The sequence below is a fragment of the Pinus tabuliformis genome, chromosome 6, assembly GCF_031772625.1.
Source record: "Pinus tabuliformis cultivar Carrire ecotype Pingquan chromosome 6, CPIR1, whole genome shotgun sequence".
Taxonomy (NCBI): domain Eukaryota; kingdom Viridiplantae; phylum Streptophyta; class Pinopsida; order Pinales; family Pinaceae; genus Pinus; species Pinus tabuliformis.
Window position 1 is genome coordinate 932416044 of NC_142292.1, and position 13785 is coordinate 932429828.

At 36.6% G+C, this 13785-nt stretch overlaps 1 protein-coding gene across 2 annotated transcripts in view; it reads right to left on the minus strand.

Moving 5' to 3' along the window:
• LOC149261988 (putative sphingolipid transporter spinster homolog 2) overlaps window positions 1-13785 on the minus strand; it is a 486467-nt gene that overhangs the window by 317305 nt on the left and 155377 nt on the right. The window lies entirely within an intron of this gene.

Consider the following 13785-nt stretch of genomic DNA (forward strand, 5'->3'; position numbering starts at 1 on the left):
GAAAACACATCTCAATCCAGAAGTTGGAATTAAAAGGCATTTATCCAAGTCTTTGTTCCTTCTTTTATATAGAAAGATTACAATTACTTGGATACACTTGCCTGTTTTGGTGTAATAGAATGATCTATCCATTAGAGCTAGCAGTTGTTAGAAATCTTCAAATAAGGATAGGATTAAAAAACAGAACAGGAAAGAAGGATTATTTTAGGCTTTAGCTGAAATTTGAATGTAATATCTATTTGGAAATCAAAATTTATTAGACTTAATTGCACTTCCAAAGCATCACACATAAGAAACCACCTTATTCATTAGCTCTGGTGTGTGAGCAAGAAATAATGCACCACATTAAAGCACATAACTTTCAGATCATCTCACCTTAGTCAAAACCAAATTTCCTGTCACACAATGCAAATGTAATCCTGTTTTAAGAAAAGGGATTATCTGCAGTACTAATGACTATAGCTTTGGGAAGTACAAAATTTTGACTTTTATTAATGATTATCCACATAGGATATGAATTTATTTCTTGAAATTTAAGTTGGATGCAGAAATTTCTTTTCAAAAATTTTAAGAAGATGAAATCCAAAATGAGAAAAGGCGTTCAGCTTAGATGCTGGTAGGTGTTACAAAATCGAAAAGGCAGAAAAGATTTTCTTTATCTTGATAGTTACTTGTGATATTTTAGTTAGATCTTCTTTAATTTCATTATGTCTTCTTATCATCAAGCAACTATCAAAACGAAACATGAAGATCAATGCAACAAGATGTAGGCTCTCAGCCAGGGAAAATCCCTCCTTGAGGGGAAAACCCAAAAATCTCCTCTTCTTCAAGAACCAAATCAAATGAGACAACCAAGACCCTTTGACCAAGACCAAGACTTCTCTTCATCCATCAAGTCAGCCTGCCGAGATAGATTAGTCAATTGCACCAAGATCAAAGTCAAAATCTTCACAAATGAGGTCTCGGCCCTTCCTTTCATCTCTGCAATTTCGGCCATTCCTACAACTTCGGCTCTTCAATTCGTACTGTATCTTTGGCCCTGTAGTTTTACTGTCCTATTGCAGACATCTTCACACGTGTGGCAGGATTTCAGTCTCTCTTCTTCTTTGTTTTGGTCTCCTTTATGTATGCAATGATCAGTCCCTTCTTCAAAGGTATTTTGCATTCTTTTCTTGGCTATCCAACTGCAGATCGAATCTTTCTTGCTCTTCTCCCAAACTGGATGGAATGCATGGGTATATATAATAGTTTGAGGCTCCTCTATAAGGCTGACATGAACAGTGGGCAGGCCAACTTGATGGAGGTGGAGAAGATGACCAAATTACATCAATATAATTCTATGTCTTTGATACAACAAGCCCAATAAGGGTCTAGACTTATGACTCAACCCTAGAGGCCTTCAATGGAGCCTTTAACCTAGAAATAAACTAATAGAGCATGAAACCCATGCCAAAAATAATTTTTCTTTTTACAAATAATTTTCTTTCCCTTTCTTTTTGACAAATACATTACATCATGACTCAAATACAACTATGAAGACCAATACTAGTTACATTTCTCAACACTCCCTCTTAACTAGGGAGTTATTCATAATTGTTCAACCGGTAGAAGGTCGACATCAATTTGAAATGTTCTTAAGAAGAGTAGAACAGCATACACAATGTTAGGAATACCTAACTGCCAAGGTATCCAACACATCAAAGATCCAAGTGACATGACACTATTGTCGTACACACATGCAAGGATCTAAGATACTGAAGTGACAAAACTTAGAGTTGTTTGTGCTTTAAATGTAAAATACAGAATGTATTGTAAGTAATATTTTTATTAATAAGATGAATGTACAAGTGTCAATTGAATGTTACAATGAGGGGCCTGCTTAAATACCTAGGCAGGTGTCCTTTCATGACTAGGCATATCTTTTAGACATGCCTTTCCATTTAACTAATGGCTATTTAAATAATCATTACTTTGATTATTTATTATTTATATTTATTTGTATTTGTATTTTATTTTATATAGATTATATTCATAACATTACCCCTTTCTTCAAAAAGCTTTGTCCTCAAAGCTTAGTCACTGAAAACTTCTTCATTTGCTCACCATCTTTTTCTTTTCTTGGTGGACTCATTTCTTTTAAAATTAATTATTATTATATATATAATGATTTAATTTAACTATATAAATATAATTAACTTCATAATTTATTTATTTATATAATTAATTAAATTAATATATATATGAGTGTAAGGTCACTAACAATTGTTTGACCAATAAAAAAAAATGTGAATGACCATTTGGAAGGGTGTGTTAGTTGAATGGGAACCAGCTAGCTCGATTTGTGATAGATGTGACGTTTGACTAGCCGGTAGAGCACGAACGAGTCTTGGCACAGAACGATGCGATAGTCGACGGTGTGACGACGTGAGATGGAAATTGCGAATGGCAGGAATTTCATGAGTGAAAAGGCAGCAAAGGGAGCACGGGAACAAGACGTCAAGGGTTTCAATGGACCGATGGGAAAATACAGAGAAGAGTCAGCGGTCGACGAAATAGAGTGACAGTGAGTGAAATTGAGTTGTTGCGATGGAACAGGATGAGACGCCAGGGAAGAACAACTCAAGAAAAATAAGATAAGAGACGACGGAGACCTATGCGAGATTTGTCTGGATAGTCAAAGTGGCTATGTTGGTAGCACCCAGCGCAAGTACTATTTAATTTTTTTTTGGACCAGAGACCCTTCCTGTAAAAGATCATTGCACCCCATGGACCACGCAATGACTTGTGTGTAGTTGTAGTTACTACATCTGCAAAAGGAGATGAAACAACTCCTACTACCAGTCTACTTATATGAGCCATATCCGCCAGCAGCACAGCGTTTTGCTTGTCACAAATCTTGTGCATCATAGAATAGTTGTAACGGCAACGTAAGCACTAGTGCCTACAATAATGAATTTGCGTCTAAAAAGGGTTGCGCTCCTCTCTAGTTGGTCATAGTCGACAATACTAGTTGATTCATTCAATTTATATGGAATTTTCTCAAAATATGTCGAGGCTACATAAATATTTTTGGTATCTATCTAGTAACCATGAGATAAATGACTACCATGTGGGAGATCAAGTGCCATGATTCGATCATGTGGCTTCAGCAATGTCGTATAGACATGAAAATTTGCAGGAAATCCCAATAAATGTTGTACATTAACTCCCCATTTCTTTGGATCGAGACAAAATGCTTCCAAAGCTCTTTTCTGACATAAGGACTCTGCCATATCAATAAACTCATTTCCTCCATAGTATCTTGCACTCGGATAGCCTTCACTGTACTTTTTGGTCATGACTGGCCCTAAAGCCTGCATAACTGATAATGAGGTGAAGTTTTCCAAAGGGATAAGTTCAAGTCCCTTCCATTGTAGCAACGTTGTTTTCTGCCCGTGAATGTAGCCTTAGGAAACATGATCCTCCCTTCCCAACTCTACACAGGGCTTCTTCTTACCACAACCATTTTTGGCACTCAAGAATGTTGGTTCTTCTTTTTCCAACATAATAGAAGTTTTCAGCTCATCAGGACCATTGTCATTCCCACCCAGAGAAACAACAAGAACTTTCATTGTTACATCATCATTGCAAGAGTCAATTTCTGAATTTCCTTTAAATGTTTCAAGGTCACCTTCATCTTTAATATCATCTTCATTCTCATCATAATCTGAAATTGACATGATCTCTCCCTAATCTTCTAGTGATTCTTCATGAATAATTTCCGTAGATTCATTTTTTTCCTCCCTACTTTCATCCATCATAATATTAGGAGCTTGACCTGATCATCATCTTCATCTTGGGGATCATGGTGTCTGATCCTTTGATTTAGCAATCAGTGTTTGTAGACATTTTTTCATCTTGACGAAGAACTTCTTCATCTTCAGTTGTCATATATCCACTTTGATTATCAAAGTTAGTTAAGTCACCCTGAGGAGATCCTACTTCAACACGTTCAATAGCAATTTCTTAGTTAGATCTTTAACGTTAGTTCATTTCATGTAAACGTCAACTCCCATTGTAGGTGTTTAATCTGATGTTTTGAAGGCCTTTAATGATTTTGCAATTATTTTTTTATTTGTTGTAATGTTTCTCCAATTTCATTTAAAGTTTAGATTTATGATATTCACTTAATTCCATGGTTTCAGAGCATAACCTTTAATGGCAGAATGTGCAGTGAATAACATCCAAGGGGTCGAATGGCTCTGATACCACTGAAGCGGCAAAACTTAAGAGTTGTGTATTGTAAGCAATATTTTTATTGATAAGATGAATGTACAAGTGTCAATTGAATGTTACAATGAGGGTCTGCTTATATACCTAGGCAGGTGTCCCTTCATGACTGGGCATGTCTTTTAGACATGCCTTTCCATTTAACTAATGGTTATTTAAATAATCATTACTTTGATTGTTTATTATTTATATTTATTTGTATTTTGTTTTATTTTATTTTATACGGATTATATTCATTATAGATACTAACAGGGAATAAGGTGTTATCCAAGCATTTTCCACTATAGTTACCATCAAGCTTCAACCCTAACACCAACCCTCAGGGATCTAGGTATCAACCCCAAGGTCGGAGCTCCACAAGACCAATGATACCCTCCCTAGTTGGGATCCAGACGTCATCAACGGTTGGCCAAGATGTCCTCCAAAATACCATCATACAGGAAGTTTTATGGTACTTCATCTCTCCCTCTCAATCCAAGCATGCTTGTCAAATATTCAAAACTTCTCAGGGAGAGATCCACACATTACCTACAAGTTCAACTATTACAACATCAAGTAGCTTCACAAGCCCAACCAATATCAAACTTTCAATATATATGTTCTTGTATGCTAGCACGAAATTTCGAGGTCTTCAACTATTTGGAAATGGTCATACGTGAATGATCTTACTTAACGCAGTTGAATCCCAAAATGATATCTAATATTTTGATGTTGCTTAATTTATCACATAATCCAAACACATCTCCACAGAAGCTTCCTTTAACTTCTCCAGCAGCACCCAACTCGGCCTCAGCGCTTTCCAACACATCCAAGCCTTGTTTACAACTTCATTAGTCATGAATAATCATTTGTAGTGCTTCAGCTATTCTCCAGTCTCAAACATCGTCATGGCCTTCACATTATGGAGGAGATTCACTTTTCTTCAACCAAGCTCCTTCTCAACTAAGGAGATATACTTTCCTTTAACCAAGCTTCTTCTTTACTAGGGGAAAAGTTCATCAACAATCTTATTCTTCCAGTCACACAAGCTTTTTCTTTTGCATTATTATTTCATCGGAGAATTTAGGAACATCGTTCTTTCTAACTTCACATGGCAACAAAGTCATCTATCAATTTTAAAGCCAACAAGATACCTACAACTCTCTCTTTCCATCATGCTCATCAAGTCATTATGAGGTAGGTAACCATCTTCAACATCTTGAAGACTATGTACCTGCAAATATTCAAGAAGTACAACCAAGCACAAACATATATGTACTGGACCATGAAATCAATTTTATCAATCACAATAGGGACATCTAAAAATCAAACTTTAGACATCCAAAACCTAAACAAGGGTTGCATCTTTCATACCCTAGACTTCTTACAACAACTTTGCTAGGGTTTTGTCACAAACCCTAGATTCCATCAAAACTAAACCTTAGATATCACCAACTAAATCAAGTTAGCATTCCAATCATAGCAAAAGCATTTTACATCTAGGGTTTCATTATCATACCTTAGAAACTTATAACATTCTCTACTAGGGCTTTATCGTAAACCCTAGATACAATCATAAAAACTTTAATGTTAGATAACATGTAGGTTTTCAATCAAACAAAGGCATATGCACCTTAGGGTTTCATTCCTAGGATCTTCCATCATTACAAGGGTTTTGTCATAAGCCCTAACTCATCAAACCATTTCAATCAAACAAAGGCATATGCACCTTAGGGTTTCATTCCTAGGATATTTCATTATTACAAAGGTTGTGTCATAAGCCCTAACTCATCAAACTATAAAAATCTAGGTTTTCATCAAATATCCTAGACATTAATAACAAACCCCAAAAGGCTAGGGTTTCATATCAACAAACCTTAAACATCAAGAGATTAGGATTTCATTATATGTTCTAGAATATATCAACAAACCCTAAGTACACTAGGGTTTCATCATTAACATCAAAATACCCTAAGCATCAAAAGGCTAGGGTTTTTACATTAAACCCTAAAGGTTAGGGTTTTACCAAAGTAAACAATAGCTAGTGAGACAAGGGTTGATCTAGAGATTGATCATCCCAACATTACGAGAATCTTTCAAGATTCTATAACAAAATACATGAGAGAGTTTTAAAGACAAAAATGATCATACCTTCTTATGAAGAAGACCTGCTACAAATCTTGTAATTACATACATACTTTGAGTTGCTTCTTTTACAAACCTTGTAGGTCTTTCTCTTGAAGGGCTTCCTTATCAACACAACTTTTTTTATGGTTCAAGTCTTCCTTTGGAGTCTCCCTCTAAATCTAGCCATAATCCTTATTCTTTAGAATATACCTACAAGCTTCTATTCAAAGGAAAATACAAGAGAAAGGATAATATTCAAGTAACAATACTAAAGAAATCAAAATAAAATACTTATCTTTTGTAGAGTCTCCCTCTCAATATTTTCAAGATCCATCATATTTTTTATGGTTCAAGTCTTCCTTTGGAGTCTCCCTCTAAATCTAGCCATAATCCTTATTCTTTAGAATATACCTACAAGCTTCTCTTCAAAGGAAAATACAAGAGAAAGGATAATATTCAAGTAACATTACTAAAGAAATCAAAATAAAATACTTATCTTTTGTAGAGTCTCCCTCTCAATATTTTCAAGATCCATCATAGTGTCTAGGGATCCAACTTGTTTATCATGCTCTTTATAAGACCGGAATATCTTTCTAAACTTTTGCTTTCTTCATTATGTACCTGCAACATTTGTTAACAAGTACTCCCAAGCAATATATACAAGTATATGGAATTTAGGGTGGGAGATTCTAGGGATTTCAGATCCAAGCCCTAAGATTCTTGATGTTACCATTTGAAATATCAACCCTAGGGGTTGAATCTCAAATATATTTCTACTTTCACTAGGGTTTTCCAATTCACCATAGATTATCTACAAACCCCAAATACCAAAACTAGGTTTTCTATAGGGGGATAGATTAGGGTTATGGTTTTCTTTAGGGTTTCCAAAACCAACAAGATTTCATAAAAGGTTAGATGCCAACAACTTTCAATATTATGAAGATTACAAGCACAAAAGAAATTCTTATTTAGGTTAGATCTTAATAAATGAAAACAATTATACGTACCTCAAGAGCTACTTACCTTGCTCTTTCAAGATCTGCCGCAAGAGTATCTTCAAGATGACATGATCTATCAATGCCAAAAATTCTTCCAATGAGGCTTCAATAAGCTTTCTAGAAGATGATACCATTGTTCATCTTAACTTTGTGTTTTTGGTTGTCTCTTATATTTTTTACAGTGCTCGACTTTTTCTACAAAAATGTACACCATCCGTGGTGGAAGTAGGTTGTTAAAGTCATTATCAAAGATCCATATGCCAAGGTCGACCTCTAAGATGTCAATATGTCTCTGTCTTCTTATATGTATGAGTACAGATCTTCTCGGTGGTTGTAACTTTATCATGGGTATATATATGTATATGCTTTAGTCCACAAAAAGAGATACAACAGACTTTGATTTAGTCACCCTCCAATCATGCACAAAATTCTGACTTCAGATTTCTGAGATAATATCATAATACAAGAATTCAAACCTCTGAGGTAATACCATAGTATTGAAATTTGATGCACAAGACTTCTCTCTTCAACATAAATTCGGTCTTGGTTCTTATATCAACAATATTCTTTTTTGTCCACAAGTTATACTTCAGAAATGAGATTCGGTCACATTACAAAACTTGAGGTAAATTCAGAGCTTTAATTTATACACAGATCCCTACTCTATCTTTTATAGAATTCGACCTTGATTAGGCTTGTGTTCTAACCTTTTGGATCCTTAATTAAATGCTTCCTAATTCTTTAAACTCCACTGCACTTCTAGCTCAGGCCTCTAGAATTACACCACAAATATGAATCATCTAGTCATAGATCTTCAAGGTACCTTTTCCTTCTTCACCATAGCTTTGAAACCATGTTAGAAAATCGAAAAGGCAGATAAGATTTTTTTTTCTTGATAATTACTTGTGATATTTTAGTTAGGTCTTCTTTAATTTCATTATGTCTTCTTATCATCAAGCAACTATCAAAATGAAACATGAAGATCAATGACACAAGATGTAGGCACTCAGCCAGGGGAAAACCCAAAACTCTCCTCTTCTTCAAGAAACAAATCAAATGAGACAATCAAGACCCCTTGACCAAGACCAAGACTTCTCCTCATCCATCAAGTTAGCCTGCCAAGATAGATTAGTCAACTGCACCAAGATCAAAATCAAAATATTCACAAATGAGGTCTCGACCCTTCCTTTCACCTGTGCAATTTTGGTCATTCCTGCAACTTCAGCTTTGCCATTTGTACTGTATTTTCAACCCTGTAGTTTCATTGTCCAATAGCAGACATCTTCACACGTGTGGCAGGATTTCGGTCTCTCTTCTTTGTTTTGGTCACCTTTATGTATGCAATGATCAGTCGCTTCTTCAACAAGTTTTTTGAATTCTTTTCTCATTTATCCAACTGTAGATTGAATCTTTCTTGCTCTTCTCCCAAACTGGGTCAAATGCATGGGTATAAATAGTAGTTTGAGGCTCCTCTATAAGGCTGACATGAATAGTGGGCAGGCTAACTTGATGGAGGTGGAGAAGATGACCAAATTACATCCATATAATTATATTTCTTTGATACAACATGCCCAATAAGGGTCTAGACTTATGACTCAACCCTAGAAGCCTTCAATGGAGACTTTAACCTAGAAATAAAATAATAGAGCATGAAATTTGTTGACCACACTTTGTCAACAATCCAACAAGCAGAGTACAAAGCACAAGACAATTTTTTTCAACAATCAATCATCATCATTCAGCATCCAGTTGTATCATTGTAAACCTAATTTCTGCAAAATTATCATAGAGGATGCTAGTATGACCATTAAGCAATGTAATAACACCTATGACACACTTTGGGGGTAAAAAATAAGTTCTAGACCCTTAAAACCCACTTTTCCTAAGTTTAGTGGGAAATTTGGCATAAATAAATTAAATAGAGAAAAATAAATAACTCCATGTGACAAAATGACATTGAAATGACTTGGAAATTATCTCAAGCCAAAGGAGTAAGTCAAAGGCCAAATGGATGATGATTTGGCGCCTTACATCATAAATACATGGCCCACATGAGGAAATCAAATTCTTAGCAATTAATGAAGGAGTTCCTGACTTGGAAAATCAAATTTTTGGGAGTAAATGCACAAGTGGGGATATCTCTTGGAATATTTGATTGAGATTTTTATGGAGACATGTCTCCACTCCAACATCCCTCATTGTATACACTTGGCACTCACACTCAAGAGGAGGATCAACACATTTCCCAAGGAGGCCCACGCAATTGCTAGAGGAGGGTTAACGAATGGCTTGAGGATGATGTGTCAACACTTGGTTTGGTGATGGAGAATGACAAGAGTTAACTCTTTGATTGGCTCACACTTAGCTTGGCTTGTCTCTACACTTGGATAATTCGATTTGCTTGAAGACTCACATGTGGCATCTCATCATTCCCAGTTGGAATATGATTTCCTTTCTTGGGATCTTCTCCATGTCCATTTTTCACTTGGTTGTTACATTGGGATTTGTTCCCATTTCTCTATATAATAGAGCCTTGAGCTCTCACTATGTATCATTGAAAACGAGTTATTGTGCTTGGGGAAGCTCTGCTCTTGTGTACACTTATATTCAATTGCAATAAAAGACTTTGGGATTCACTTATGAGGTGTTGTTCTTCTTGAGCATGGTAATATCTTGATTATTGTGCTTCATGTTTCTGCTTGTGTTATTATTTCCATGATTTCCATTATACTTTTAGAGATTTGTTAATGTATAGCTATCTTACATTGGCATTTGGTTTTGAAAATTTGCTCTAGATAGAGAAAGTTTTAGTTGATTTTCCAATAAATCTCTAAGCTTTCTTTATCACTTTATTTCTCTTAACCCATGTGGATCTAATGTGTATTTGAAGTTGTGTAGAAACATAACTTGGATCAAGCCTCAAGCGTGACGGGAAATTCTTGGAGGAATCATCCCACTCTTGAACAAGCTCATTGCAGAACCCGCATTTGTCATCTCCCAAGGCCTCATCTTATGATTTTGTGTTTGCATGGATCCTTGGCCTTAACTTGTATTTCAAAATCATATTTCACTTAAATCACTTTCTCATATTCTTGTGCTAATATTGATTTTGTTTTGCTACTGAAGAGCATCTTGAAGATTAGGCAAGGAAAGCAGTCTTGCTCCAATTCCTTGGTCTAACTTTGTAGAATATTTGTAGATATTATTTGCTAACATTTCTCTCTATTTGCCACAATTTTGAGGGTTGGATTGCAGAGAAAATTCATATTTATTGTGCTCACTCTTTATGTTGGAAGGATTGAAAGAGCGAAAGATTGAAAAATCTAACTATTTGTTATAGGACCTCAAGAGCACTTGAGCATCAACTTCAAGGAGGTCGTGAGCATATCTTGGACAACATCAAATCAACTTGCTTGTGGGCCTTTTGGTCCTTGTAATTTTCAGATTTCAAGAGTTGTTCATTATCCATTCTAATTGACACATCTGGCGGTCCTTTGCCTTACAATCTGCAACTCCACAATCTACCACTATCAATGAACACTGCTCCTTTAGGTCACTGAACTTTGGCCAAACTCAATTTGTCCTCTAGCTTCAATTTGGTCCATCAAAGAGTCCAACAGATGGGGGTATTCACACTGCTACCCACGTCTGCCCCTCTGCTGCTGTGCTAAAGAGTTGTTCATGGAGCGCACTACATCAGCAAGTAGGTCAATTGTACTTTGTTCAAGGTAGATTGGTCATCATAGTTGTTTTTTATACCAACCCCCTAGTTGTCTTGTATCAAGGTAGATTGTAAGGGCCATGATCCCTGGTACGAGAGCCCCAAGATTGTTGTAATCAAATTTGTAATATAACAAAGTTTGGGTTAAAAACTATTTTGTGTACTAATTGATTCACTATTGTGTTTATTCCATTGTACAAAGTAGAAGTGTTTGTTGATTTGGGGTAGCATCGGATGTGCTCTAGCCATGAAAATTTGTGGAGAGGCTAAAGCACATGAGATCTCCAAGACCCAGAAATCATTTTGGAAAATTCCATCCGGATGAGGAGTTATTAAAATAATTAATATTTTTAATGAGTTCCTAAGTCTCAACTTAGGAAAATAAAAATATTAATGGGTATTAATAAAGATAAGGATGAGAAGCTTCTAAGAGATAAGGATCAAGCCTATTTTAATCTTGGTCGTTGATTAGGGACTTAATCTCGGTCGTTGATTCATCAACAGGAAAAGTATAAGAGAAGACTTGAGGGCCAGTTGGAGATATACTGAGGGAGACTAGTCAATTCGATTTCTAGAGCGGGGCTTGCTGAGAAATTCGAGCTAGTGGTCTGGATTGCAGTGAGAGGCAGTGGGTACATAGCAGAGAGGCAGGGATAGTGCCTGAGAACTAGAGCAAAGATCAAAAAGGCAAACGCAAAGCTAATCAGAAAGACGTAGAGGCAGTTGGATTGTGTAAGGCCTGCGTGGGTGACGCAAAGAGGCCAAGAGCTGACGTAGTGAGGCAGTGAGGCAGAGTGATGACGCAGAGGGTTTGGGAGCTGCACAGAGACTAGTTGGATTGACGTTGAGCATAGGGGAAGTGTCGAAGGATTTTTTGTGGTGTTGTTGTCGTGTGGCTATCTCTGTTGGGTAAGCTAGTTGGCACCCTAGTTACACTCAAGAAAGCTAATTAATAAAACCCTCCTCTGTTGCACCGATTTTCCCGCATTGGGTTTTTCCGGGGACAATTGTCCAAAATAACTGTGTCGATGTGTTTGATTCTTCTGTATGTATTTGTTTCTGTATAATGGTGTGATATCTGCAATAGAGTTTATTTTAATATTCATTGAAGGGATATCGTAAATAACTTATTGGAAAATAAATAGGTAAAATAAATCAGTGGCTGTAGTAATAGAATTTCTGTTTAGAAATTTTCACATGGTATCAGAGCAAGGAATCAGAGACAGGAAGGGAAAATCAATTATGGGTCAAGATAGTGATGCAAAGTCATCCATGTCAGGAGACTCATGCAGATTTTCAGAAAATTGCACAAGAGATAGAAATTTGGATTTCTATATGCTAGCTTCCAGATTGGAAGAAGAAGTTGCTTACGTAGCAAGCTCTGCATCATCAAGGGTATGGTATATAGATAATGGAGCCTCCTGCCACATGACAGGAATCCAGGAATGTTTCTCAGATTATCAGGAGGAAAGAAAGAATTTTCAGATCACCATGGGGAATAAGCCAAAGTGTACTCCAATAGGGAGGGGTACCATAGTTTCTCAAACAGAAATAGGAGAGTAGTTCCAAGCTACCAATGTGTTGCATGTGCCATGACTGGGGATGAACTTACTTTCCGTATCACAACTTCAAAGCAAGGGCTATGACATCTCCTTCATTAAGGAGAAAGTATACGTCAAACACTTGATCTGGAAAATGAAAGTACAGATCGGAATCAGAAGTAACAGGTTGTACAAGCTGCAGCTAGAATCACCAATGGCACTGGCAGGTAGTAATGGACACAAGGATTTGAATGAACTATGGCACAGAAGGATGGGACATTTGCACCATGGGGCTCTAAGAATTCTCAGGTAAACTGTGGCAGGAGTTCCAGATCTTAATACAGAACGAGATGATGTATGCAGAGGATGTGCTCTAGGCAAGTATGCCAAAGCAGCGTTTCCTAGAAGTAAAAACAGGGCCAAGAGTGTACTAGGATTGATACACTTAGATGTTTGCAAACCGATGTCCACAAAAGCTCTTAGTGGTGCCAAATACTTCGTCACCTTCACGATGACCATTCCAGGAAAACTTGGATTTATTTTCTGAAAACCAAAGACGAGGTTTTCTGTCGATTCAAAGAGTTCAAGGCTCTAGTGGAGAATCTGACTAGAAAGAAAATAATGTTAATCTAGGTTGTCATTGATGTCAATATGGCAGTGTTTGTGATGGCAAATTCTTGTGACATGTGGTTGCCCATTGATGACCATTGATCATAATATTGCTCATGGAGGATCCCAAGGATTGAATACAGATATAATAGAAACAGTGGAACCGAGGAGGAAAGATATCAGATGCCATTAGAAGAGGAGAAGCCATGAAGCCAAAGAGTAAGAGGAAGAGTTCACCAAAAGTCATCAAGGAAGCAGGTTATCGCATATGCCCAAGGATAAGTGTCATCGACAAAACAAAGAGAAACAATGATATCTGTGCAGCAAAGAAGAAAACGTCAGAGGAGCAATATCGAAGGAAGTAATAAACCATGGGAACCCTTTCGACAATATATAATATCGGCAGAAATCTTATCAGCGGTTCTATTATATTAAGTTATGTAAACACTACTCAAACCCCCGATTGCGATATGAGTTACGGACCCAATGGTCCCATTACAACACGCCCTAAAGAATATCGCATCCGCATTGGAAGTTATGT